General features: G+C 41.6%; 1 long non-coding RNA gene across 6 annotated transcripts in view; it reads right to left on the reverse strand.

Annotated features, from left to right (window-relative positions):
* LOC140625214 (uncharacterized) overlaps positions 1–27,154 on the reverse strand; it is a 125,235-nt gene that overhangs the window by 81,224 nt on the left and 16,857 nt on the right. The window contains exons 1-2 of one of the 6 annotated variants that reach the window (XR_012024584.1): positions 9,944–10,045; positions 6,120–6,173 (exon numbers count right to left, since the gene is read on the reverse strand). The exons of 1 other annotated variant lie outside the window; for it this stretch is intronic. This is a non-coding gene — a long non-coding RNA (uncharacterized lncRNA). 4 more of the 6 variants (XR_012024585.1, XR_012024586.1, XR_012024587.1 and 1 more) reach the window with 4 other exon arrangements.

Genomic DNA, 27,154 nt, shown 5'->3' on the forward strand with positions numbered 1-27,154 from the left:
AGATCCAGAGAGACCCAAACCTGGCCACTGATACTATACCACTCCTACACCCCAATGTAACTGATTCAGGGGTAGGGTCCTCCAAGATTTTCTTGAACAGAACAATCAGAGAAAAATCATCTTTTACTCAAGTTGCGAATTTGAAAAGATATAAACCAGGAAGCGCTAGGGATTGTGTACAACACCACGTAAAGGAATCTGGGTGAATACAATAGTCAACAAAGAGGCTATCATAAGAATTAGACGGGTGATCTCATTGACATAGATTTTAAAGCTTTAGGAAATCAGATAGTACCTGTTTTTACTCCACCATGATCTCAGGGCTTGACACATAGTAGTTCCTCAACTAACGCTTGTGAAATCAGTGAATAAAGTCTGATTTCTGCCGCTGATATCCTGATGTTTTCCCTGCCTGCCTCCTGTAGCTATCCAAGTCATCTCTCAAAAAAAAAAAAGTGTGTGTGTGTATGTATTATATGTACATAAAATATACATACATACATCTTTTTGCTGAAACTACTTGAATTAGGTTTTTGTCACTTGCAAATAAATAACTTCAATAAGTAAAATTACATCAAAAGAGGAGAGTGAAAAATTATAAAGTTATAAGCCAAAAACATAGATGTGGCTATTTGAGTTGGACTAGGGGATAGTGGATACCCTTTCATCACAGGATGGGAAAAACAACTGCTCTAAACCAGAGAAGCAGTTCATTAAGCAAGGTGACTCAAATATGTGCCTGCCTAAAAACTTAACATTTAATGGTAGAAAAATATTAGATTATTGGAACTCTGGCTTGCTTTCCCAGGGTTCAGTAAGGTCCTACACATGAGAGACAAGCTTTCATCCAAGCTTCTCCATCTGGGAACAGAAAGACCACTGCTAATTTAAACAATTTTTTAAAAGAGATACATTTTCCCGCCCATGGCCATTAAACCCATAATTCCAAAAACTCCTATCTAATGCCTCCTCCAGAACTGCAGCAGTTGAACTGCATCTGCCTTGTATTAAAAATCTGTGTTTGCAAAGTTGAAGGAGGAAACACTATGGCAGCTAAGACTGGATCCCCGAAAGGACCAGTAGCACATCCTGTCGACGCTACTCCCAAACATCTCTTGTCCTGAGCTCCCTACTTGGCAAAAGTATTCACTTTTCCCTCAAAGTAGCATCCAGTCTGTCCCTTGCAAATAGGAGACGCAGGTGTCTGAGCACTGGGGAAGCTCTGTGGAACCGCTCCAGCCTATTGCTTTATCTGATTCAGACAGCGGCTTAAGCCAAAGGCACTGAGCTGAAACCTGAAAAATGGAGTAGATAGAAGACCTGTTGCTAAGAAACAGAGCCCAGATACAAAGTTCCTGACCTTACAATGTCTACTTTTATTTGCTGCTAAATCACTGCCATCAATGAAATTTATGGGCAACTATATGAGACAATGAGAGAGAGAGAGAGAGAGAGAGAAGGCAGGGAGGGAGGAACAAGAGGAGGAGGGGGAGGAAAGAGGAGAGAGAGGGAGGAGAAAGAGATGAAGAGAGGGGGGAAGGGATGAAGGGAGGGAGGGCAGGAGAAAGGAAGATCCTAAGGGAAAGAAAAACCCCACGCCTTGGTAAACAGTGGTGCGTGAATATTTAACTGCGGAGGCAATCCACACGGTCATGATGGAATTGCTCTCCAGAAGTAGACCATTCCGAAGCTGCTGAAGCCTCACTCATAGCCCTTTGGGTATGTCTACGGAGAACCCTGGACAATGGACTTTTTCCCCATGGGCAGAATAAGGACAATTAAATATCCGGTCAAGAAACTCACTCCACTGCCTAGAAAGTGAGTCAAGATGTGGATGCAACTTAATGTTCCAACTTAGCCAGATGAGAACCATAATAGCCAATGTTACTGGAAACATCTCTTATTATGTGTAGGCACTGTGCTAAAAGCACACTGAATCCTCCAAACAACCTTATGTGATAGTTTCCATCATTATGTTGGTTTTGTGGAAAGAAAACAGGCGTCTACAGAAGATAAGAGCATTAAAGTCTGGACACAAGGAATTTGACTTCAGGCCCAGTGATTGTAACTACGCTCCTCTAATGAGTATACAGCAGTGGTCTGGGACCCTTAACAACTCTGATGTTGCACCACATTCTCCCCTTATTTCAATGGTTCTTACCTGTGGGTGATTTTTCCCCTTCGAAGACATTTGGCAATGTGTAGAGACATTTCTGACTGTCAGAAACTTGGGCAGGTTGGTGCTACTGACATCTGGTGGGTAGAGGCCAGGAACGCTGCTAAACATGCTAAGATGCACAGAACAGCCCTCAGAGAAGAATGATTCAACCCAGAATGTCAACAGCGGCACTGTTGAGAAATCGTGCCTTACCTGATAGAAATACTTCCTTGTTTCTTCATTCTATGTTGTGAGTATCAGGTGGTCAAATGTACCATTAGCTACAGAAAGTTGCTGGCTCATAAGAAGCCATGTCTGGGCTTGAATGAGATATCTCTTTGCCCAGAGATTCTAGATTTGGGGCAGGATTCAGTCATCCATGACTGTCACCCACGTGGAAAAGGATAAGAGAATTTCTGCTCATACATGAAACAATTGGGTGTCACACAGGAGTTCTATAAAAATTATATACATGTAGGAAAAACAGATGTAGGTATGGTGCGTTCACAGAGTTTATCCTCGTGGCAAACTCTTATTATTTTTGCTACTATGACCATTCTCCTCCCCTTAGTCTAAAACTTTGTGTTCCTAAATGAATCATCAGTTACAGTGGCCTACTCTTCTAGCCAAAGATGTGAACACACAATCTGCACATAGTTGTACCTCATTCTCCTGACCCTGAGATTATTCCAGAGATGGTTACTTGTCAATATCAGTCCAATAAGAGTCATTCCTTATTATTTTTTTAAGATTTTATTTATTCATTAATGAGAGACAGGGAGAGAGAGAGAGAGAGAGGGAGGCAGAGACACAGGCAGAGGGAGAAGCAGGCTCCATGCAGGGAGCCCTACACGGGACTCGATTCCGGGTCTCCAGGACCATGCCCTGGGCTGAAGGCGGTGCTAAACCGCTGAGTCACCTGGGCTGCCCCTATTTTTTAAATGAGTAATTTGAAGACAATTTCTCTTTCTTCTCCAATCTTTATTCTAGAGAAATATTTTCCTACGGAAGAATCTAAAATACTGAAACCTACACCCACAGGAAGGTAGAAATAAGATTCCAAGAGGAAAGATCCTGGCAACCCTGAGTCTCCAGGTCGGGAGTGTAGGAGCTGCAGGAGAGCCCTTTATTCTTTTGCAAATTACATCATTTTCATGCCAATCATTCTTTTCTTTCCTTAAGTTAGATTTCTGCCCATTATTGCTCCAAGAATCTTGAGGAGTACAATCAGCCCATGGGTATAGCTTTTCACTTAGCTTTTCACTAAGTCAATTTTTTTTTTTTTCAGATATATTCCAGGTATAAAAGTTCTATAATTCTCACGGAGTTCTGCCTTAAGTTTGAGCACCATCAAGCAGAATTAGCAGAGCATTTAAAAGAAACCAAGACTGTATTTATACATTCCAGATACTGAACTGAACAGTAACTGAAATCACAGAACAATGTTCATAGGGGTAGAAACATCAGGACACTGGTCAACCACCAGTTCCAAGGGGGGCCTATGCACATAATAATAATTATTATTATTTACTGTGGGACAGCTGATTATTATTATTATTATTATTACTATTATTATTATTAAAATGAAGCATCTCCTCTAAAACCACACGCTCCTATATTTTCATTTAATTTCCTGGAAAACCACCAATTATAGTGAAAGGAGAAGCAGTAGAAACTCTTCTCTGATCTCAAAATTTTTATTTTCATGGAGTCGCCATCTAGCATTTGTTTCAAAAACTAAAATTCAGACAGCCTTGCAAAAAGACCAGAGCTCAGAATTTAATCACAAGGTCATATTGGGGGAGGAGGTCATAGTAACCTCAGATGAAAGAAAGCACTTCCGTATGCCAGGAAACTATGAGATTTCATGTTCAGCTAACATCATCTCATTCTTCAAAAAAATGGAAGAAAATGAACTCACATGTATTGAGTGTCAAATGCCAATATTCTGCTACATAAAATTTGCTTGAAAATGGCAAAAAAAAGTACCTAGATATCCCTACTTATTATTTTGTAGGTGTGTGAAAGAGAAAGAGACAAAAGGGGATCTTTTACAAGTAAGCGATTTGGGAAGGATTCAAAGAAATATGTGCACTTTAGATCTTGATGGAGATTGTGTGAAGAATGGGAAATAAGAAACAATGATGAATAGGCTATGGAAGACAGACAGGAACACAGGAAGGAGTAAAAGAGAATTAACAGAAATGTGTAAACAGATATATGTATACAATAAATATGAATATATATATTTATATACATAAAGTCTTATTTTATCCCATATATAATAACCCCATACCTGCTTTTCTCACACATTGTGTGATAAAATACACTTTTACAAAAATATAAATCTTGTACATAAACCAAGTGATTTTAGATTAGAAAATCTGACAACTTGAACTAGTCTAAGAATAATAAATACTAGTAGTCTGCAACACGTAAAGATAAAATAATCCAACAAAAAAACATACATGGGAGAAAATTGTAAAATAAAACCGGATATTCATCAACATTGCCATTTCTTCAAAATGGGTCCAGCAAATTATTTCAAGTTATGTCATCTATATACCTGATCCTTAAATCCTAATTTTACTATTGTACTACGGTGGAACATTGGTGGACATCTTTATCAGACATGGTTTTAGAGCTCAATATAATCTGGATTGCTCAAAATATATTTATTTCATCTTTTTATTTTAAACCAATGCTGTATGTCCTATGAGTAATTAAAGCTAAGTGGCCCAATAAATCTACTAGAATAGAGTTTAAACCCCTGTAGCCACTTTTTAAATTAATTTAAAAATAAAAGTAGAGATTATAGAGTTATAAATACTATGCCAACACATCATATAGTGCTTAGAATTTTGCTAGCTAGCTCACATGAAAACGAATATTTATTATTAAATTATATAATATACTAACTATTGTTCAATAAATGTACCTAAAGAGCTAGGAGTGTGAAATTCATTGCCACTCAGTTCTTCTCCTTGGAATCAACCCCATTCAAGTGAAGTCCAAACAATGAGTTGCATTCTATTGAACCACTTATTTTAGTCGTGTGGGTTTTTTTGGCTTGTTCATTGTTGTTTGGGAGATGTTTTGAAGGAATGTGACTATTGCAAAATCTGTAGGCCATCCTCAGGAGAATTTATATCGGCACCACAAATTTGAAAGTTTTGAACGTACTGTAGGTACCGAACTACTTGAAATCCCTTGTATCTCCCTTCCGCAAACGCTAGATCAGGATAGATTGCATGGTTCTCAAACCAGCCTTTAAGGTGAAAAATGTGTAGATAAAATAGTTACCAGATAACAGCTGCCGAAAGTTCATACATTCACATTTCTTACAATGTCAGCATTCCTCCATGTGGTGGAATGAATTGTGTCCCCCTCCCGCACCCCTTGCCCCAGACTCCTATGTTGCAGCCTTAACTCCGAAGGTGGCTATATTTGGAGACAGGGCCTTTAAGCAGGTAATTAAAAGTAAATGAAGTCACAGGACTCGTGTCTCTATAAGAAGATTAAGAGATGTCAGAGATCTCTGTCCTTTGAGAAGGCAGCCAACCGCAAAACAGGAGGAGAGGCTTCCCCAGAAACAACCCTGACGGCACTCTGATCTTGGACTTTTTACCTTCGGAACCATGAGAAAATAACTTTCCATTGTTTAATCCACCCAGTCTGTGGTATTTTGTCATGGCAAACTGAACAGACAAGCACATCTGCAACCTTCCGCTTCTGGCTTATTCGATCATGATGAGCGCATATGTTGGCATTTATTATCTTTATGTGATTATCGATTTGTTCATTCAACAAATATTTACTGATTGTCTACCGGATGTTAGAAATTGTCTTAACTCAATGTCTTTATTCTCTGTATTAGTCAGGGTTCTCCAGAGATATAGAATAAGATATATAGATATATATACATGTCTCTTTTCACTGTATGTGTGTTGTAGGAACTTACTGTAGGAATCTGCTTACACAGTTGCGGAGGCTGAGAAGTCCAATAATCTGCCATCTGCAATGAGATGAGAAGCCAGTGGTATGATCAGTCTGAGGCCAAAGCCTGAGAACTGGAGGTGTCACTGGTATAAGCTCCAGAGTCCAAAGGCCCAAGAACCAAAAGCAGGAAAAGATGTCCCAGTTCAAGGAGAGAGATGGGACATTGATCCTTCCTTCACCCTTTTTCCCCACTCAGGTCCTTAAAGGATTAGATGATGTCCTCCCACATGGCTGAGAGCAGATCTCTATCTACTAAACCCAAGAACCATCTCTTCCTGAAACACCCTCACAGACACACCCAGAGACAACATTTTATCAGTCATCTGGCCCCACCAAACCAGTCAAGGTGACATAACAGTAGCCATCACGTTCTACAAATATTCTGAAATCAGATGTCACCTTCTCCTTAGAGCAGAGACACTGAACTAGCCTGCCTCCTTCCCACTGTTCTCCAGTCTTCATAACCACCCAACAGAAAGCTGAGCCATAGCCACATGGTGGCCAAAGCAGGTCAAAGTATGAACTTCCTCCCCCCTTGCACCCTTGGTTCTGTTAAGAAGGAGAAAGAAAGGAAATAACATTTAGGCAAATACCATATGAGATGCTGTATGTATTTTACTTAGCAAATATATAGGGTGGGAAGTCTCTAGAAATCGTATTTCTTTAAGAGTATTCTATAGGATTAGAACTCAGAATGGCAGGAATTTAAAAAACAAGTTTCAAATTAAGACCTTTCTCTTCAGGGGCATATGGGGGGGGCGGTGGTGCTCAGTGGTTGAGTGTCTGCCCTTGGCTCAGGGTGTGACCCTGGGGTCCTGGGATCCAGTCCTGCATCTGGCCCCGAGGGGAGCCTGTTTCTCCCTCTGCCTGTGTCTCTGCCTCTCTCATGAGTGAATAAATTTTAAAAAATCTTAAAAAAAGAAAAAGAACATTCACATCAAAAGAAAGGCTTATAACCATCTCAGCAACACTGATTTCTTTCTCCATGACATCCCTACAGAGACCGTCCTGCATCTTGATGCTCCATTTCACGTCAGCTGTAGTTGGACTTTGCCAGCACTGCATCGCAGGAACTGAGGGGCAAACGTAACACAGCAGTCCAGGCTGGCTAACACGGACACGTGTGACTACACAGAACGGTGCTCCAGGAAACCACATGCGGCATTCACATGCCCCTGTGTCATCTGCAGTTAGAGCTTTCTGGTAGCCTGCTTGAATTTTAACTTTCACGCATCTGCCATCTTCTCTTCAGTTAGTGGATGATATACAGCACAGTGGTAATCCTTTTTCTTTTCTTCTTTCTTTCTTTCTTTCTTTCTTTCTTTCTTTTTTTTTTTTTTTAGAGAGAGAGAGAAGGGAGAGGAGAAGCAGAGGGAAGGAGTGAGAGAGAATCCCAGGCAGGCTTCACACCCAGCGTAGAGCCTGATGCTGGGCTTGACTCACAACCCCGAGATCACGACCTGGGTGAAATCAAGAATCGGTCACTTAACCAACTGAACCACCCAGGGGCTCCACAGTGGTGCCCTTAAAATCTGTTATCTTGGGCAGCCCAGGGGGCTCAGCGGTTTTGCACGCCTTCCACCTAGGGCGTGATCCTGGAGGCCCGGGATCAAGTCCCACGTCGGGCTACCTGCGTGGAGCCTGCTTCTGCCTCTGCCTGGGTCTCTGCCTCTCTCTCTCTCTCTCTTTCTGTGTCTCTCACGAATAAATAAATCTTTTTTTAAAAAAATATGTTATCTAAGCATTTGGGAATGCTCTATCCCATGGGTATACAACCATGATTTTAAAATATGCAGTAAAAACAATAAATAAAATTCTTAAAACATTTCTTAAATACATAGTAAGTACACATTTTTCACCTACATTACACATAGTCACTTGAACAGGTTATATGTGGGACAAATCCTTAGTTCACAGGACAATACTTAAAATAAGAAACAGAAACAGCAATGTGCTAACACGTTCTCAATATATATCTGTCCACAAGTTTGATTGGAACTCCTAAAATACCCATCCCGGGGCATGAATGCCAAGCAACATTTCAGGTTTGGCCAAATTTCCCTAAGTCTTTCAAAATTTCACAACAAGCTCTGAATGCTACTAAGTGATATTTCCCTTCCTCTTAATTTGTTTGGGTTGCAAAGGAAATGACATTTTCCAACATATTTCTAACTTAAATTTGTGTTTTCTGCTATGCAAACGTAATTTCTCATCTTGGAGAAACTCAGCAGTTCTGCCGCCAGACAGCGGCGGCGAGTGCAGCGGGGGGTGCGGGGGGCGAGTGGGGGGGGGCGGGCGAGGGCAGCGGGGGGGCGGGTGCGGGGAGGGCGGGGGCAGCGGGGGGTGCGGGGGCGGGCGGGGGGTGCGGGGAGGGCGAGGGCAGCGCGGGGTGCAGGGGGCGGGCGGGGGGTGCGGGGAGGGCGAGGGCAGCGGGGGGTGCGGGGAGGGCGGGGGCAGCGGGGGGTGCGGGGAGGGCGGGGGCAGCGGGGGGTGCGGGGAGGGCGGGGGCAGCGGGGGGTGCGGGGAGGGCGAGGGCAGCGCGGGGTGCAGGGGGCGGGCGGGGGGTGCGGGGAGGACGAGGGCAGCGGGGGGTGTGGGGAGGGCGAGGGCAGCGCGGGGTGCAGGGGGCGGGCGGGGGGTGCGGGGCGGGCGAGGGCAGCGGGGGTGCAGGCGGCGGAGGGGGAGCGGGGGGGGGGGGATGCCCCGCCTTGGCCCCTGGGCTCCAGAGGGCCGGCAGCTTCGTTCAGACGCTCTCATCCTTAGTTCGTCCTCGGGCAGCCGGGCGGCGGCAGGCCCGGGGGCACCTGTCGGGCGGGCGGTGTGGCCGAGTGACCCCCGCGAGCCGCGCTGGGGCCCGTCGCCCCGCCGGTGTCCGTGTTCAGGGGCGGCCCCGCGGTCGGCGCCGCCCGGGGCTCCCCCCGCCCAGCGGCCGCCCCCCGACGGCCGTCCTCGCGGGGCCCGGGGCGCCCTCCGTCCCTTCCGACGACCTCGTTGACCTTGGGCTCCGGCTAGAGGCTGGGTTCCCAGGGACCGTCGGGCGGCCGCGCCGGAGCCTCCTCGCTCCGTGCACGGGAGGCCGGGGACGGGTGTCAGGGCCGCGGCACCGTGCGCGCCCCACGCTCTGCAGGAAACGCCTCCGGAGGCCGCGGACGCGCCGACCCTGCCCCACCGTGGTCTCCGCAGGCGCTGCCAGGCGAGGCGGCCCCGCCATCCCCACCGCCGTCACGCAGCGGCGCGCAGACCGCAGCGCATCCCGGCCCCGGGCCCCCCACCGAGGCCAGCCGTTCCCCTGGGCCCCGAGCGCCCCCTAAGCCCACCCCGGGCCAGGGCCCCGAGCCCCCCTCCCTTCCTCCCCACCCCCGCCCCCGAGGTCCCCCCTTCCCCCCCTTCCCCGGGGCCCCGAGCGCCCCCTAAGCCCCCCGGGCTCCAAGGTCCACCCCCTGGGCCCCGAGCTCCCCTCCCCCCGGGCCCCGAGCCCCCCCATCCCCGAGCTCCCCTCTCCCGGGCCCCGAGCCCCCCTCCCTTCCTCCCCCCCGAGGTCCCCCTTACCCTGGGCCGGGAGCCCCTCTCCCCCGCGCCGGGCGAGAAGCCGGGGGACCCAGCGGCGCTCCGTGAGAGCCCCAGGAGGAGGACAAGCGCTCCTGCCGACCATTCGCTCAGAATCCCGAGGAGTCCATCCTCCGGTTTCTCGGCTCCACGGAGGAAAGGCGCCCGGCGACGGCGAGGCCTTCCGCTCCACGGCCCTCCCCAGAGCTAGCGCCGCGGGAAGCCACCCTGGCTCCTCACCTGGCGTCGGGAGAAGGTTCTCGGAAGAACACCTGCCCCCGGGACTGGGCCCGCCGAGGGCCGCCCGAGAGGCGCGGCACCGACGTGCACCTGCGACGTGCACTGCGACGTGCACTGGGACGTGCACCTGCGACATGCACTGTGACGTGCACTGCGACGTGCACCTGCGACATGCACTGCGACGTGCACTGGGACGTGCACCTGCGACATGCACTGTGACGTGCACTGCGACGTGCACCTGCGACATGCACTGTGACGTGCACCTGCGCGGCTCCAACGCCAGGCTCCGCCTGAGGAAACACCACCGGCCCCCCGCAGAGGCGCAAGGCTGCAGTCGGGGTTGAAACCTCCCCTTCGGGCCGCAAACAATCCAGGGGTATCGGTTTATAGAATTTTCTGCCTTACCTGACGGCCCAGACCTTCCCAACAACGCGTCAGAAGTTAAGAGCAGGCTTGTAACTGTTTAACTGTTTCTCCTAAGAGAGAAAAAGGGGCCGGCGGGTTGCACTGCGGCCGCGGGTGGGAGGGCCTGGGGCATCAGGCCCCGCGCCCTCAGCGCCCTGGCGCATCTCACGGGACAGCCGGGACCTTTTAATCGCCCGCGTTACCCAAAGCCTGCTTGGTCTGTGTTGTAAGAAAGTGCGGCCGCAGGTTCCCCAAGTGTTTTTGAGGCCCCGGGGCCTCCCTGCACAAGCACTGGTGGAAGCTTAAGCCCGGAGACGGGGTTTTATGTCAAAGCTCATATTTTCTGACCTGTCTACGTCCAGCTCAAACAATGAGCTTTTGCAAATGTTTATTTGTCCCTTTTTGAAAAAGCCCCCCAAACTGGGAATTGGGTAATGTATTAAAATTGCGTTACACAAAACAAAATTGTCTTCCCCCGAAAGTCTCCAGATTTCTCAGGTGCCACATTTTTCAGCCTTGTTGTGCTCAGTATTTGCTTTTCACTTTCTGTTTCCCCTGGTAAGATGTGGCATTTTGTCCTTGAGAAGTGAGTGCAAGTTACTATATTTTCCTTCTCAGCCATCTCATGAGACAGGCAGTGAAATGCCAAGAATAATGTAAACTATACAGGAAAATACCATGACGTACTACACCTAGAAATATCTCAGCTTAATAGGTGTTGTGCCATTAACGGTGAATTTTATGGAGGTAAGGAGATGTAAATCTGTCATGTAGACAAAGATTTACAATAATACCCACTTCAGTGGATGATTTTCATCACAGTTAGGACCGTCAGGCAACTTGCGTGTTTTCGAGTCTCTTAAGTTATGAAGCCCTCCTCGTATTAATCCAAGGTTGGTACCTTGACCTTCCTGGAGTTGATGCCCATAATATAGTTTGCCACTCTTCCCTTCTGTTATCACCAATGTGATTTCGGTTGGTGGGGTTGGGTTTTAGTTACATAAAATTTATTTAAAACACTGGTCAGAACTTAATGATGATTTTCTATAAAAAACGCACTTTTTATGGTTGCTGGAATAGTCATGTGACTTTTTTAATTCTTTATAAGAATTCATATCTGGGCATAGACTTCATTTTCAAAAGATGCACACAGTAACGTACCATAAGGAAATACTCACTTCTGCACTTTTATACACTGATTTCTCAGTTGTAACAGAAAATTGAATAATAATTTTGTTAGCTATTAATGTGAAGTCACTGGAGGGTGACCACACATCTTAAGTATGTTACTTACAGATTTGGGGGATACCACCGCATTACAAAAAGAACAACTAGGGATCCCTGGGTGGCTCAGCAGTTTAGCGCCTGCCTTTGGCCCAGGGCGCGATCCTGGAGACCCGGGATCGAATCCCACGTCGGGCTCCCAGTGCATGGAGCCTGCTTCTCCCTCTGCCTGTGTCTCTGCCTCTCTCTCTCTCTCTCTCTCTCTCTGTGTGTGACTATCATAAATAAATGAAAATTAAAAAAAAAAAGAACAACTAAACACATGTGTTCTGGTATTATTCTTAATAAAGTAAAAAAAATTAACAGAAAAAATATAATAGCCTTTTTAAGCTCTTTTGTTTACAAATTTAAATTGTTAAGTAAAGATGCTAGACCAACATAGTTTTTTAAAAGATTTATTCATTTAAATAAATAAGGGGCAAGGGGCAGAGGAAGAGAGAGAATCACAAACAGGTTCCACACCCAGTGGGGCACCCTACACAGGGCTCGATCTCATGACCCTGGGATCATGACCTGAGCTGAAATCAAGAGTCAGACACTTAACCCACTGAGCCACTCGGGCGCCCCAACACGTGATTATTTTTTAAACCCATACTCTAGACATCTCTATGTATCTGGATACTGCAAAACACAGAAGAAAATTGTGTGGGACGTGATTATACATTATATTTATATGTTTATTAAATATATAGGTTAAAATACTTTCACGTGGACCTTCCAGGCCATTGTCTACCGTGGAGTCCTAACTTCCTGAGTTTACCAAAGCCATTCCTTAGATAATACACAAAAGTTTAAGGTGAAACTACATAGATGCCCTGGATGCGCGAATGTGTGTCGTGGGACACATTTAAGGAGAAGAGAAATAGCAAAGAGACACGGTTACTGTCACTGGGGCGAGAGGCGGGTGCAGGCCACGAACCTCAGGTCGGGCCCTGAAGATTGCGGGTTGACAGCCAGTCGGCCAACGGAAGGAACACAAGTGACTGTCTTCCTCGCGAGGAGCCAAAGACAGGAGCCCAGAGGCAGCTGAAGTAAAGCCAAGAAGGAGATGAAGCCAAAATTCTGCAAAGAAGACTGTCCTCGGGTTGTTTTCATTTCCCCCGTTAGAGCCACAGTGCCCTCCGCGGGGTGGCCCGCTCCCCAGTAAATAAGGGAAGGCGGCAAACCGCCAGGCCAGGCTGAGCCCCCCCACCCATGAGTCCTGAACGACAGAGTACGGGGGGCTCCATGGGGCTTTGGGCAAGGGAGGAGAGCCAGGACCCCCCTCCTCAGCAGGACCTGGAGGCAGGGGGAAGCTGAGCTCCCCCCACCGCGTGCTAATTTGTTTTTTACCGGCTGTGATGCGATGGGGGTGAAGCATGCTCTGGTCGAGCCACTGCACGAACCCGCTCGACAGCGAAGAGGTGCTTGAAACTTCCCAGATAGTGATAGGGGTAAGGCCATAAACCAAGCGATAGTCACACCCCTGGAGGCTGCGGGGCGCTCAGCGCAGGAGATGCAGTATTTTCAAAGACTTTAGTAATGTGTTTTAAAATATGCAAGATCAGGGGCGCCCGGGGGGCTCAGAGGCTGAGCGCCTGCCTTCTGCCCACGGTGTGACCCGGGGTCCCGGGATCGAGTCCCACGTCCAGCTTCCCGCAGGGAGCCTGCTTCTCCCTCTGCCTGTGTCTCTGCCTCTCTCTCTCTGTGTCTCTCATGAATAAATAAAAAATAATAATAAAATCTGTAAGATAGTACTTAAGGTTTCATTATTGAGTTTTATTAAATGTAATTATGAGTTTTCTTCGTAGGTAATAAATGACACATCGTTACTGCAGGAGACACGGTGTTAACATTTGTTATTAGCATCTTAAACTTCAGGTTTCACTTAGTCAATCCAACTCCTAAAGGAAAACATGTTTTACACTTAACACGTAAGTTTTAGGCAAGAGCATTTCTAGGCATGTGGGGGATTTGGCAGTGAGCATTTTGGTCCTCGTGTCTGCCACGCATAAATTGTCTTGAGAGACTTGGGATGAATCGTAATGAGCAGGTCTGATTTGACAGATTCTGCTTATTATATTAGTCATCCTGATAATTTAGATTTATACGAAAAACCAACTTACTCTTATGTTCATAGTTTCCATTTTAAGTGCTAATTATTTAAATGTCTATATATTTAATAAAGAAGAATAAATATTCATGACATGAACATGTGTAAATTTTCTTTCATATTTCAATAGAAAGAAAAGTAGTATAAAGGGAGACAGATAAGTCTTAAACCTATTGTCCCAGGAGAAGCACCAAGAGAAAAGGATTTCATGTTTAAATGGGAGTACAAAATGCAGCTTGTTATACCTCATTTTAGGGACTCACGGTAGCCCATTTGCATTTTAAAGTTTCTAAAAAATTATTCTATAAAGAAACCTGTGTCACTAACTTGAACCCAGGCCGTTGTCGATTCATTTAACCATAATACTGTTCTTTAAAAATCCATTACCAAGACATTTTAAAATGCTACTCTAATTAATGTCACTTAAAAAGTGTATATTGATATGAGCCTCGACAAAACACTTAATAGATAAAATGCTTGTAGACACTCTAATATACAATCCTAACTATTCTATTGAACCTATGGATTCAGTGAAAATATTTATCTTTTGACTTAGGATGCTCATGAAGCCCTTACTTCATTTCTGTATATCCCAAAGAACACACTGTTAAAGCAAAAATTTCCTAGACTTCAATAAACAAAAAAGAATGGATAAAGGAACTACATTAACCTTCCCTTGATCATTGTTCCTTCAAACCATCAACTCATCTAGAGCAGGAAACACCACCACATAATTATCAAAGCAACCAGAGTACTTTGCTTATTGCCAATAATGCCACTTCCATTTATAAGTGGAAAGCCTCTAATCGTTCTTCATATTTTCTCCCACCCCAACATACCCACAAGATCCCATTTATATATCAAGTCTTCTATTCAACACTCAAAAATTACAATTACTGTAATGCAATTTAATTTTGAATTTGATTTTAATCAAAACAGCTCACTCAAACTTTAAATAATTTAATAATTAACAGAAATCCTTAAAGCTTGATTCTAAGAAAGCCACAGATTGTCTCCAGAGTACATGTGCATCATATATAATTGTGTGGGTGTGTGTGTATGACACAAGAACATTTTTATTATGAGGGGGTTCATAATTTTAAAAGCGTCGGATCTATAGGCAGCCTAATAAATTGTATTGATATTCCAAATTTAAGTTCAGAACCAAGTGATAGACAGGCATAAGAATGGGATAGATGGATACACTCAACAAATTAACGATAGTTATTTGGAAAATGTGGAGATTAGAAGCTGCATGAAGAATAGGGGACTAGGTTTGAAGTCCCTTGAGGTCCCTTGCAAAATGGAGCTCCTGAACTTGAGTCCACTTAGAGAAAGGGTGCCCAGAAAAACTCCATTGAGCAATAAAGAGAAATGGTAAGTAACTTACCAATATTGGTCAGGGCTCTGGATGGAAGAGATTGATGATGATGATGATGGCGAAGATGATGATAACCACAAAAACACTACTAATAAAATCCTCCCTGGATATTTACCATCGTAAATCTATTCTTACCCTAGGGTTCACTAGTATCACAGTTGGGAAAACCTCAAACTGAAAAATTTAAATGGTCATAGATCCTTCACACACCTTGGTGACCAGAAGAAACAAATACAAATCCTCTGAAAATGCACCTTCAATCCAGGCCCCAAATTCCTACAAATCAAGTGCAGTTCACAATCGCAATCACAACCTACCGAATAAACGATGAAAGCAGCTACCATGAATGGAAAAGTCAGTTGAAACAATAAAAAACAGCTTTAGAGTCCTCAGTGACTTCAGAAGATGTAAATATAAGATATGGAATATAAAATACCTATGGACTCCTTAAAAGAAATGAACTCCCTCTTTGATTTCTCGGCTCCACCATATCCAACTCTTGTGCCTAATAAAATTCATCACAGGATAGACAATGAGATCCAGGGATTGGCAAACAATTAGCCATAGGCCAAATCTGGCTCTGCCCATTCATTTACATACTGCCTATGACAGCACATGACAGATTTGAATAGTCATTACCAAAAATGCATGGTGCTCAAAATCTAAAATACTACTATCTGGCTCTTTACAGAAAAGAAAAAAAAAAAAAAAACAGTCTGGACTATACAAATACTTAAAGACTCAAATAATAAAAATGCCAATAACACAGATATCCTCACATTTGATTATAAACCCCTCCCTATGATCATATACCTGTAGCAAAAGTATAGTTCAAACTGCAGAGCACCAAAGAAAGTAAAGACTCCTCAAGTACCCTAGAATTTCTCTTGGGGATAGCAAGTATTTTCTCCAACTCTGTGGTTGCTTTCAAGGATTATCACTGTTATAACTTCACTAAAAAGTGACATATTCTTTTGAAAGTTTTTTTTTTATTTTTGAGAGAGAGAAAGCACAAGCAGGGGGAGGGGCAGAGGGGGACAGAGAAGCAGGCTCCCCGCTGAGGGGCACAGTCCCAAGATCCCAGGGTCATGACCTGAGCCGAAGACAGATGCTTAACTGACTGAGCCACCCAGGCAATCTAAAAGTGAATTATATTTTAAAGAATTTTTTAATATAGAGAAATATGTTTTTTTTTAATTACCCACATATTCACAACTTCTGGCACTCTTTATTCCTTTTTATAAATCTGAGTATCCATTTGGCACCATTTTCTCTTGCCTGAGGAATTTCCTTTAACTTTCTCATTCAGGTCTTCTGGAATTAAAATCTTTCACCTTTCACTGGTCTGAAAATATTTTTATTTTGCCTTTATCCTTTATTAAGGATGTTTTCAGTGGATAGAGATTTCTAGGTTAACAATGTATTTTGTTTTGTTTTATTTCACCAACACTTTCAAAATGTTATTCCACTGCTTTCTGGCTTGACTGTTTCTGATTCTTATCTTTATTCTGGGTTTTGCTGTTTTTCTGTAAAGAATGTTAAACTTTGTGGAGGATAGTTAAGTTGTGGGTCAGCTTTATCCTTTTGAGCCTTGTCTTTAAGCTTTGTCGGGATTAGTCAGGTGTGTATCCTTTACTCTGGGTCTACTAGTGAAGTTCGACTCTTCCAGGATCTTAATTAAACACCCCAGATATTCTTAGGGGTCTTCAACCTACTCAGACCTTACACATCTTTCAGCCTCGTATACTTTGAGAAATGATTCAAATTACAAGCATCCAAGAGTTTCTGGCTGGCCTCACGCACGTTCACTTGCGGATGCCCAGATGGGTGTCCGGCAACAGTTTCGAAGAGAATCTTCTCTACGTTCATCTCCAGGACTCTGCATGCACCTACCAACCACTCAGTCTTCCTGACCTCCAATCTCTGTCTGCCTAGCTTAGCAAGCCCACCATATTCTTCTCAGGAGCCAATACCCCTCCCTCCCATACACACACGGACATCGGGCACTTAGCCGAAGAGCATCTAGGCAGAGGGAGAGGGCAATCACAGGGTTCATCTTATTTTCCTTCCTTTTTTTTTCATCACAGTGCTGTGCTATGCTTAGTCCAATGTCTGAAGACATTAGTTTCACATATTTTATCTGTTTTTCTGATTGTTTATAGGACGGAAGTGTAATAGAGTTACTCAAATTTGGCCTGAAAGCGAAGTTAGCAGGTTGTTTTAATCATGACGATAGGAGTCCACATTCTAGCCTGTCCTAGTTACTGAATCCTCCTAAAATCTCTTACAACCCCTGGCGTCTGCCAGTAATGATCAAGCCATCACACGTATTGTTGACATTGGATATTTTAATCTCCAAGTACTTGGCCGGGGTGGGGGGGTTCCTGGTTATTTTGTTTTTATTCACGGCTAATTTAATTCCACTGCAGTCAGAGAATTTTATCTGTGTGATTTTCTTCATTTTAAATATATGTAGACTCGGGTAACATTCTCCCTTTCAATTTGTGGTAGTATTTCTCTTAGGATACTTGAAAAAACCCAAAGTGGTAAATGAAAGCTATAATTTGTAAGCCACACTGTAGTTCCAGCCAGCTTCTGGCAAGTTGATATGACAGACTTTCATTATAACGAAGTGTTTTTAGGAAGAACCCTTAACTCACCAAGCATCTGTTTCTCTTCTCTGCGCAAAGCAATTCAAGTGGCTTCTCCCAACATCAGCCACTAGTCATCATGAGATCCGAGAGGGTTCGTTACAAGCGGTATTTTCTTACTCTAACTCTGTCTCTTGGGACTAGTATAACTGCATCCCTTCTTGGGTACCCTTCCCATGTGCCTCTCTTTCCACCTTTCCATTTAGTACCTGCTTTCAGCCATATCCTCCCACCATGGTGGGGTTCTCTGGTTGGAATCTAATGCTTACCCATAAAACAAACAATAAGAACGGACACGCCAATGTCTCTCCTATGCCCTATTTCCAGGAAGATATCATAGATTTTTAAAGGTAAAAAAATCAGAGACTATCTTTACAGTTTGCCAATGGGATTCCATTCACACTTAACCCTAATTTGATTTTATGGCACAAAACTAATACCTACCCCCAAAGTTCTTTAGGAATATGCCCCAAGTTAATGGCTGGGATAGCATGTCATACACGATGATACCTTCCTCACCTGGAATGTACGAATTGGATCCTGGTCCCAGGATAATGAAGTCAGACAAAATAAAAGAAATATATGTGCATTTCCCACTGTACCGTCTCATATTCAATGTATTTAATTGACTAAACCAGCTTTTCGAATCCCACCACCATCTATTTTAAACATGAAATGTTTTAATTTCCCATTCCAATCTACAGTGAAAACACAGCTCAGTGAGTCAAAGAATGTAATATGCTCATGGGATGTTGTATCTTCTTGCTCTTTCTTGCACATTAGCAGTAAAACGTTTCTGTTGATCAAAAGAAACATATCTTGGTAGGTCAAGTTGATAGAGAATTTTCTATTCAAAACTGACCTGCAATCTCTACAGTTCCTTCTCTTCCAGGATAAGCAAAAGCAAAGCCTGGAATATCTAGACCTATCGACATCTATAATTTATATATATTACATTATATATTTTATATATTTTATACATTTTATAAATATATATTATATAAAATATATTTTATATAAAATATGCTGTATAATATATTACATTATATATTTTATATATTTTATATATTTTATAAATATATATTATATAAAATATATTTTATATAAAATATGCTGTATAATGTAATATATATAAATATATATTTCCAGTTAGCACCCATTTATAGCCCGTAGGAATTATATCGGCAAGAATCCCATGCAGCCCACTTGCCAGGTGTAGAGAAGGTAAGCCTTGTCCTTGGGAAATTAGCCTACAGTCCTGTTTGGGTGATTTCTTTCCTGTGGACATTGGTTTCTTCAGGTGCGAAAAGGAATGCATTGTCATTGGGCCCAGCTATGCATAACATGGGCACCTGCATTTCATTTTGTGAAACCAGGTGACTAGTTCTAGGCCTCTAAGGTCTCATTTATCCTTTCCCCTCACAATACATTTCTTTGAGATTTTTGTTCATTATCAGCTTATCAGGGACTTCCCTGACTATATGAGCAAATGGTGTTATCATCTATCATATTCTCTGCATGCCCCCATCATCCTGCTTTTTCTCTAAAACAATGTTCTCAACATCTAAATTATTACAAGTATTTTATTTACTAAATAAGTAGCCACTTCCCTTACTAGGATATAAGTGCTGTCCCAACAGGAACATGTTCTAATTTATTCACTGCTGAATCCTCAGTGTCTAGATGCTGAACACGTAGTAGATAAATTTTTGATGGTTGAAAGAAAAAATTGATAAGTGCAGGAATCTTCCTAACTGAAAATCACCTTTACGGATTCATAAAGATGAAACTGCAATAGCTGTTGCCAACGCCTGTATTCTTGCTGGCCTAATGAAAGCCAAAACCTCTCCAGATACAGTTATTTTGAGGTGGATGCATGTTTCAGCCCTTGAACATCATTTATGTCATGTCTTTTTCTACAGTGGTAGTATTTACCCCCAGTGGTTTGTCTTTTATTTCCATACTCTTACAGAAAGGCACAACAGAGTTATAATATTTTAAACTCCTTCTTAAATTGGTCTTCCTCCTACTCTTATACATGTAAGTTGTTTCTGGATCTGGCTGCCTTCTTTCCCTTTACTTTGGTTTCTGGTCCAGATATTTAGTTTCCCAAAATATTTCTCTAGAATTCTCTCTTGGGGATAGTGAAAGAGAGAAAGCTAGAGAGTTCTAAATCTTCTATAAACATCTATAGTCTGAACAAATCTTGTCCATCTTCACCTCCCTGAGTGCAACAGTGGTTAACTGCGTGAACCCTGGAGCCAGACCATCTAGATTCCAGTTCCAGCTCTTACAGTTTACTAACTGCATTGCCTTGAATAAGTTACTTAACCTCCTTGTACTTCAACTTCCACAACTGTAAAATAGAAACCATGATAGGGGCACCTGGCTGGCTCAGTCAGTAGAGCATGCAACTCTTGACCTCAGGGTCATGAGTTAAAGCCCCACTCCATATCGAATGTGGAGCCTTTAAAAAAAAAAGAAAGAAAGAAAGAATAAAAAAAAAAGAAAAGAAAAAGAAAGAAATAATTATAGCATATCTGTCATGTAGTATTATTTTTAAAAATAAATGACTATTATTTTTTAATGACCATAAAAATAATGTTTAGAACATCTGGCACATAGTAGGTACTCTATTACAGTTAGCTATTTATATTATAATGCCATGTAGGAGATAGTCTAGCAGATTAACATTTCCCCCAGGATTGAGCTCCATCTAATTTGGTCCCACCATGCCCTCATTTGACATCTCTCATCCTTCCCTAGAACATGGGTTCTCAAATGTGTTTCCTGGGTCAATAGTATCAGCTTTACCTAGAACTTATTAGAGATGCAAGATCTTGGGCTCCATTCAAAACCTACTAATAGAAACTCTTGGGTAGAGTTAACCAGTCTATGTTGACTAGTCTTCCCTGTGATTCTGATAGAAGCTCAAATTTTAAAACCACTGCTTTAGATTCGTATTTCAGTGTTTTTGTATTATGTTGTCTCAATGAATAGGCAATGACTCTATAATTGAAACTATGGACTTGGTACACCCTTTATGAGGTAGTTCCTAAATGACTCATTTTGATCCTTGCATCCCACTTTAGAGAGTACGGTCTAATTGGTCTGGATGTGCCTTGGCCTTCAGGATTTTCAAAAGAGGATTCCTAACATACACCTAAGTTTTGGAGCACAGATCTATACTTTGTTTTGGCACAAGTGATTTTGAATTTCCTTTTTTCTGGGTCTTAGTATAAAAACAATGTTTCCCAGCATTCTCTGGTGATTTAAATAATCACTTGTATTTGTAGGTCCTTGATACAAATACAAATGTCAAGGTTTATCCCAGTCCCAGTAAATCAGAATCTCCCAGAGAGCGCCAGGAAGTGGTATTTTTAAACAAGTACCACAGGTGATTCTTCTCATTATGGAAATTAAGGAAAGAGTGATACATCAAAAAATAAATAAATATGTATGATTCTGTCTCTTTTCATTGAGGGATAAGAATACTGCCTAGATCAGGGCATTGAAAGCAGAATTACACCTCTTGGTTTTCAACTGTTTTTATCTTTTATTCATTAATTATAATGTCATAAACCAAACAATTATTCTATTTAAGTTCCCAAAGGAAGAAAATATGTGATTTGGATTTATTTTCTGGAAGGAAAATAAAACTTCAGAGTATCTTTTCCATCAAGAATGAAGCCTAAATCCCTGCACTAAACCTGAAAGGAGATTACTTGCTTGTTCAGTTAGGAAGAATGACCAAGTTCATTATGCCATGCATAAAAACTCTCACTACTACTGTGAAAAAAAATTTAAATTAAAATGAGCAATTATTTTAAATGAAATAAAACTTCATTTAGAGATTATAACTTTACTGGTTATATACTAATTAAATACCAATTAATTACAAATCTAGCATTTGTGAGGTTAATAATTATTGGGCAAAAAAAAAAAGATTACAAAATCCAAATTAAAACACCAAGAAATTTAATGTATCAAAATTACCGTAAAACTTGCCCAGGGTCTCTGGAATTAATGAGACAGAACTCTATGTGTCAGTGACATTGCAGGGTAACTTTATGTATTTCTAATGCAGTAAATGTGCTTTTATCAATTAAACACACAGCTTTTAGTATTTAGCTTGTAATAGTTATCTCGCTAAGTGACAAGAAGTACATTCATTAGGTTATGTGATTTAATTTATTATCATATAATTTATTCTGCTTTATAGATGCTTAAAATAGCTGAATTCATTTCACCAAGATTCAAGACTCATTCAGAGAACATAGCTTCGATGATTTGCTTGAAACTTTAATCTTAATTGAGATCATTTGACACCGGCAAAATGCATCTGTGGACAGGCCTAAAGATCACGGCTACCTAAAGAATATCAGATATTTCCACCCTGAATTATTCAGCAACTATGTGTCAATCTGTACAAACTTCAAAAAAAGAAGGCCTCAGAAAGCATCCGTCTGTCCTAGCCATCAAACATTACAGCATAATGACCAGACTATAATAATTTATCACAACAACATCCAAAATATACATGAATTACATAGAATATTTTTAACTAAAGAATAAGCAATATAGTTGAGTGCTTTTCAATATTAGATGGAAAAGTGCTTGGATCATTGTGAGATCTGCCCTGCTTATCCTCATAGCCAGCTCGATCCTCAGCTTGTTCCCAAGATGCCTCAAGCCTCCTGCCACCATGTTCCCACCTGACGACCCAATTGTGGGAGCCCACCCTTCCACCCAAAGGATCCTCTTCTGGGTCCTACTGTCCTTCAGAATGATAGCTAATTTAATTCACTATGCACCTGTAACCAAATCCGAAGTGTTTGTGAAAGCAGGGCTTCTCACACTTGAATGGGAATACGGGGTACCTGGACATCTTGTCAAAATCCAAATTCTCATCCCATAAGTGGGGTGGGGCCATTGATTTTGCGATTCTATCGTGCTCCCAGGTGACATTCCTGCTGGTCCACAGATCACATTTTGAGTAGAAAGAAGCTGATTTTTTTTTTTCAAGTTAGAGCAGTGCCTTTCCTGTCGTCTAGTCCATGGACTTAGTGCTTCAGGAAAAAAAAATTCAGATTTCTGGGCTCTATTCCAGATCTATTGAATCTGAATCTCTGAGGAATTAGCCTAGGAACTTGCCATTTTAATAACCCCCTTAGGTGAGTCCTGTACATCTTGAAGACTAACTTACTGGTTCATCTTCAACCCCATTCCTAGGGTTTCCGTGTCATAGCTAGATGTTTTGAGAGTTGATTTCTATAGGTATTATCCTAATCCAAAGGAGCAAGCCAAGTACTAGAGGCAACATAAAATGACAGGGAAGGTGGGAAATAGTTTTGGAAAAGTAGGACACAACTCATGAATGAAGCCATGTCTTCATTCTAAACAATAAAGCAGCCCTTTTATTTTCTCTGATGTAGGCAAGCTGAAGATTACATAAACTTCCTTGTGAATAAAGTTCTTTTGTGCTACTAGCAAAAGTAGAAATGTTTGCCAGAGTATGTGAGTCTCTGAGTATCTCACTTGGCTATCTCCAGCTCGCCAATTTTCTCTTATTGACATTGCTTCCACTTGCCATTACTTGGCACCACATGGCAGGTGCTAAGTCATTGCTGGTAATTACATGCTTCAGTAGAAACTTAGATCCTGCATGCTCAGGAGAGTGTAAAAGCTGTCATGAAAATTTAAAAATAGAGACTCAAGCATGTGGCCTCTCAAAAGATCTGCATGCAGCTTTCAACAGCAACATTTCAACAGAAGTGAACATGCTCCAAATTAAGCAGCTTTCTCCCAAAAATGTAAAGATTAAATGTATCCAGGTTAGTATTTTATGGAAATATCTGCCAGAAAAAGCCATTAATGAAATGACTTCCTGAAAGTGCAGCTGCTGAAAGTACCCCACAAACATACAGAGATAATAGAGCATTTATCCTCCATTCATGCTGTCACCTTTCCCCCCTTAGAGAAGTCACTGGCTGATATCAATTCCACTCATTCACTTGGCTTAGAAGTTTGCAGATGGTTATGTTGAGCATATTGAGATATGTCTGAGAGGAAGTGATATTCTGAGTAATATTTCTTTGAGAGTTTACTTTCAGTGTTCTTCAAATGAGCTCGATTTTAAGCATGGTGTGTTTTGTTGCTCAAAGCAGAATCTGGAAGTCAAGATTTCACAAATCCTATACAGAGGTGTGCAATTTAAAACTTTGACATTTTCAGAAATGTGTAAGGATTCAAGTCAAATTTGGTTTATTCTAAGTCATTCTGCTTAACCCTAGGGAAAATCAAATAGAGGAAGAATTCTTTGACATCAGGGAAGAGAAATAGTTATTGCTATATCTACATGAAGACATATATAGCAAAAATGAAGAGAAGTTAAAAGAGAAAAATGAATCTAGCTAAAATAGAACTCCTAAGCTGAGCACTAAATTTTCTTAACATACTTGATCCTGACTAAACAGCTCTTTACTTCTACTTCATTTCAATACTCTACTTCATTTTATAAATGGAATACTTTCTTCAAATGTATGTCAATAAATGAAAATTCAATTCTGTTTCCACAAAAAAAAAAAATAGTAAATACAGTTCTAAGGTGCCAACTTAGGCTCTGTGGGGGATGAAATTATGAAAAGAAACTATTAAAAAAAAAAAAGAAACTATTGTCTCAGGATCATTGTGACCTAGTGCCTGGGGCGGGAGGAGAGGGTTGTTAATAAGATAACCCTACCAATATCTATTTTAAGATAAGTGATGTAAGAGGATAGAGAACGTTAAAGTGATTCAAAGAACGGGTGTCTTTGGGTTGGGAGACCAAGAACTGCTTGTGGAGTAGATGCTTTTTCATAAGATGCTTGTGCCAGAGTTTAGAAAGACGGATAAGAACATTGAAAAGAATTAGCAGACACTACAACAAAAATATAAAGGTTGGAAAGCATAGGATGGGGTTTGGCTGAACTGTGTGGGTTTGGTTTCCTGTCAGGTTCAAATAAGGAAGTGGAGGGACAGCTAATGAAAGAGTAGGAGGCCACGTTACACGGGTTGTGGCTAGTAAGCTTGAGGACTCTTTTCATGACTCAACGATGGAAAATCTTTGCATTGCAGTAAATAAATGGCATCACTAGTCTTTCTATATGATGGATTATGTGTGAGGAGAAGGCTAGTGAGGAAGTTACTACAAAAGAGCCATATCGAGAAGATAGAGGAAGAGAAAGCCAAGGAAGAATCAGATGGATTCATTTTGAGACATTGAGATAGAAACTATTGAACTCGGTAACAGGTTGGATATAAGTTTAGGTGCTCAGATAAGCAGGAGGCGTGGGAGAGGAAACTCAAAACTGGCTTGGGATTTCAAGTTTAGATGACTAAGAAAATACAGTATTTTTTCCAAAAAAAATGTACAATTGAAAAGTAAAATGTATAAATAGAAATTTTGCCATTTTAATTCAAATTTAAAAAGGTTTCCCTCATTGTTTTGTTTGACTTTAACAATCTAGGCATGCCTGGGTGGCTCAGTTGGAAGAGCATGGGACTCTTGATCCCAGAGTCTTGAGTTCCAGGTCCACACTGGGTGTAGAGGTTACTTAAATACATAAATAAATAAACTTTAAAAATCTAGATAATTACTTCAATTATATCCTTTCTATATGCTAGCATACATGCAGTCTTTAAAAAAAAAAAGGATTTTATTTATTCATGAGAGAGAGGCAGAGACACAGGCAGAGGGAGAAGCAGGCTCCCTGCGGGGAGCCCGATGTGGGACTTGATCCCAAGACCCAGGGGTCATGCCCTGAGCCAAAGGCAGATGCTCAACCACTGAGCCACCCAGGTGCCCCTGTTCGTTTGTTTTTAAGTAGGGCTTGAACTCAAGCAACACTGAGATGAAGGCCTGAGCTGAGATCAAGAGTTGGACACTTAACTGACTGAGCCACCCAGGTGCCCCTCATTGTGGTTTTGATTTCCCTGATGATTAGTGATGTTGAGAATCTTTCCATGTGTCTGTTGGCATCTCTATGTCTTTTGTGGAAAAATATCTATTCAAGTCCTTTGTCCAGTTTTTAATTGGATTGGTTTTTTGGTGATGAATTGTATATGTTCTTTATATATTTTGGATATTAACCCTGTATTGGATATATCATTTGAAATGCCTTCTCCCATCCAGTAGATTGCCTTTCTGCCTTTTTGTTTTGTTGATAATTTCCTCTGCTATGCAAAAGCTTTTTATTTTGATGTAGTCTCAATAGTCTGGTTTTGCTTTTCTTTCCCTTGCCTCAGGAGACATGTCTAGGAAAATGTTGCAATGGTTGGTATCAGAGAATTTACTAGGATTTTTACTTTCAAGTTTCACATTTAGGTCTTTAATCCATTTTGAGGTTTTTTGGGGTTTTTTTGGTTTTTAAAGTGTGTGTGTGCAGTCTTTAAAAGGTGGTAGTTTCATTCTTTTAGTAGCTACCTCATTTTCCCAGCACCATTTATTAAAGAGACTATCTTTTCCTCATTGTATATTCTTGTCTCCTTTGTCATAGATTAATTGACCATGTAAGTGTGTAAGTGTAGATTTATTTCTGGGCTCCCAATTCTATTCCATTGATCTATCTATCTATCTATCTATCTATCTATCTATATTTTTTGTGTGTGCCAGTGCCATAATGTTTTGATTAACACAGCTTTGTAGTATATCCTGAAATTTGGAATTGTGATAGTCCAGCTTTGTTTTTCTTTCTCAAGATTGCTTTGGCTATTTGAGGTCTTTTGTGATTTCATACAAATTTTAGTGTTATTTTAGTTCTGTGAAAAATGTTATTGGCATTTAAATAGGGATTGCACCGAATCTGTAGATTCTTTTGGGTACTATGGACATTTTAACAATATTAATGCTTCCAATCCATGAGCATTCCATGTGTTTTCATTATCTTCAACTTCTTTCATTAGTGTTTTATAGTTTGCAGAGTCAAGGTCTTTCATCTCTTTAAGTTTATTTCTAGGTATTTTATTCTTTTTGATGCAATTACAAACGGTGTAATTTCTCTTTCTGCTACTTCATTTTTAGTGTATAGATATGCTACTGATTTCTGCATATTAATTTTGTATCCTGCAACTTTACCAAATTCATTTATCAGTTCTGGTAACATTTTTGGGGAGTCTTTAGGATTTTCTCTGTACAGTATCATACCATCTGCAAACATTTATAGTTTAACTTCTTCTTTACCAAGATGACTCCTGTTTATTTTTCTTATCTGATTGCTATGGTTAGGACTTCCAGTACTATTCTGAATAAAGTACTAACTTTGCTTTAATAAAACAAAAAACACAGGAACTGAGTTGACATATAAACAGACTATGAAGGAAATATTCCTTATTTTTTTAAATGTGCTTATATAATTTCA

Source organism: Canis lupus, chromosome 35, assembly GCF_048164855.1.
Source record: "Canis lupus baileyi chromosome 35, mCanLup2.hap1, whole genome shotgun sequence".
NCBI classification, from domain to species: domain Eukaryota; kingdom Metazoa; phylum Chordata; class Mammalia; order Carnivora; family Canidae; genus Canis; species Canis lupus.